The following is a 2,405-nucleotide window of genomic DNA, read 5'->3' as shown; positions in this document are numbered from 1 at the left end:
GTTTGAGGGAAAAAAACAAAATAGAAAAACCCCCAAAGAAAAAAAAAGGAAACAATAAAATTGAGAACAAAGAAACAAGATATAGAGCCCATAAACCCCAAACTGGTTCTTTTAAAAGTCTAATAAATCCCCTGACAAAAGAAAGAGAGAGAGAGGGAGGAGAAAAACTATTGGAAAGAAAAAGGGCCATATTATAGATACAGCAGAAACTGTACTGTGAACCACTTTATGACATTAAATTTGAAATTTTAGATGGAATAGATAATTTATCTTAAAAATATAACTTACCAAAATGTATTCAAGAAGAAATAGAAACCCCTAATAAACCTATAACCATTTTTTAAATGGGTCATTTAATATCCAACCACCAATTGGTCCTAATAGGAAAATAAATAAATTGAGGTTTAGGCACATAATGGAATACCATAGAGGTGCTAAAAAGAATGAACTAGTTTCACAAACGTCCACACGAATACAAGTAAGAAACACTTGGAATGGAATCATGTGCAAAAGGAATTGTACAGTCTGATAACATTTCATAAAATGGTAAAATACAAACAATAATCATATCTATTCCTTAGAGATAAAGGGATTGACTGTTAAGTCAATGGCGAGTGGTGAAAGTGTGCAGGCCAGGAGGACTTGGGGGCCCAGCTGGCCTGGTGGGGGTCCATACTCAGCTCCAGTGCCTAGTACCATGGAGAAATGAAGGCCCAGGGTCACCAGATCTTCCCAGTTTTTGAAAGTGAACAAGAAATCAAGGCATTTATGTGAATTATGTTCCAATTCTTTGAAAGGCTGAACTTGGGGGGGGTCTTCCATAGGAGGATCACATTTGGTCTATGGCCCCCCCTCAGTTTCTGACTTTTGGCCCGGGTCACGAGAAGTTGGGTCTGGGTTTGAACAGGAGCTCTGGGGAGAACAGGCTGGATCAGCCACCCTGGAAGCAGCCTAGATTCTGCCCAATGAAAACTCCTTGGCTTAGGCAACAGGTTCTTAGATATGACATTTAAAGCATAAACAACTAAAGAAAAAAATAGATAAATTGGACATCATTAAAATTTTAATGTTTCAAACAACACCATAATGAAAGTGAAAAAAAAAACCCCCACAAAACTGGAGAACAGGGGAGGGGGAAGGGTAAGCTGTGACGAAGTGAGAGAGTGCCATGGACATATATACACTACCAAATGTAAAATAGATAGCTAGTGGGAAGCAGCCGCATAGCACAGGGAGATCAGCTCAGTGCTTTGTGACCACCTAGAGGGGTGGGATAGGGAGGGTGGGAGGGAGGGAGATGCAAGTGGGAAGAGATATGGGAACACATGTATATGTATAACTGATTCACTTTGTTGTAAAGCAGAAACTAACACACCATTGTAAAACAGTTATACTCCTATAAAGATGTTAAAAAAAAAATAAGTGAATGATGAAAAGTAAAAAAAAAAAACAAAACTGGAGAACATTTTTGCAAATCATATCTGATAAGGGTCTTGTATCTAGAATAGATAAAGAACTCTTACAGCTCAATAATAACAAGACCAATAATTCAATTTAAAAACAATGGCTCTGATTACACATTTCTGCAAATAAGATATATAAATGACCAATAAGCACATGAAAAGATGTTCATAGCCATCAGGAAAATGCAAATCAAAACAATAATGAGATACCACTTCATAACCACAAGATGGTCATAATCAAAAAGATAAGTGTTGGGGAGGAAGGGGAGACATCGGAACCCTTATATACTGCTGGTAAGAATGTGAAATGGTACAGCCACTTTGGAAAACAGTCCAAAACAGTTCCTCAAATAGTTAAACGTAGAGTTAACCATATGATCCACCATTTTCACTTCCAGGCATAAACCCAAGAAAGGGAAGGCACACAGAAACTTGTACACAATATTCATAGCAGCATTATTCATACTAATCCCAAATGGAAACAATCCAAATGTCCATCAGCTGATGAATGGATAAATAAAATACGGCATACCCACACAATGGAATTTATTTCACAATAAAAAGGAATGAAGTACTGCATGGATGTACTACATGATACAGCATGGATGAACCTTGAAAATATTATGCTAAATCAAAGAAGCCAGTCACAAAGGATCACATATTGTATGACTCCATTTACATGGAATGTCCAGAATGGACAACTCTATAAAGATAGACAGTAGATTAGCTGGTCTCTGACTCTGGGAGAGCATATGGGGGTTGGGGAGTTAGGCTAAGGGGAGCAGAGTTTCTTCTGGGTATTGAAAATGTTCTGAATTGATAGTGTTGATGGTTGCACAATTCTGTGATTATCCTACAAACCACTGAAATATACACTTTAAATGGGTGAATGGGGGCTTCCCTGGTGGCGCAGTGGTTGCGCGTCCGCCTGCCGATGCAGGG

Source organism: Physeter macrocephalus, unplaced genomic scaffold (genome assembly GCF_002837175.3).
Source record: "Physeter macrocephalus isolate SW-GA unplaced genomic scaffold, ASM283717v5 random_1626, whole genome shotgun sequence".
Classification (NCBI taxonomy): Eukaryota; Metazoa; Chordata; class Mammalia; order Artiodactyla; family Physeteridae; genus Physeter; species Physeter macrocephalus.
Note: the sequence above shows the minus strand (reverse complement) of the source record.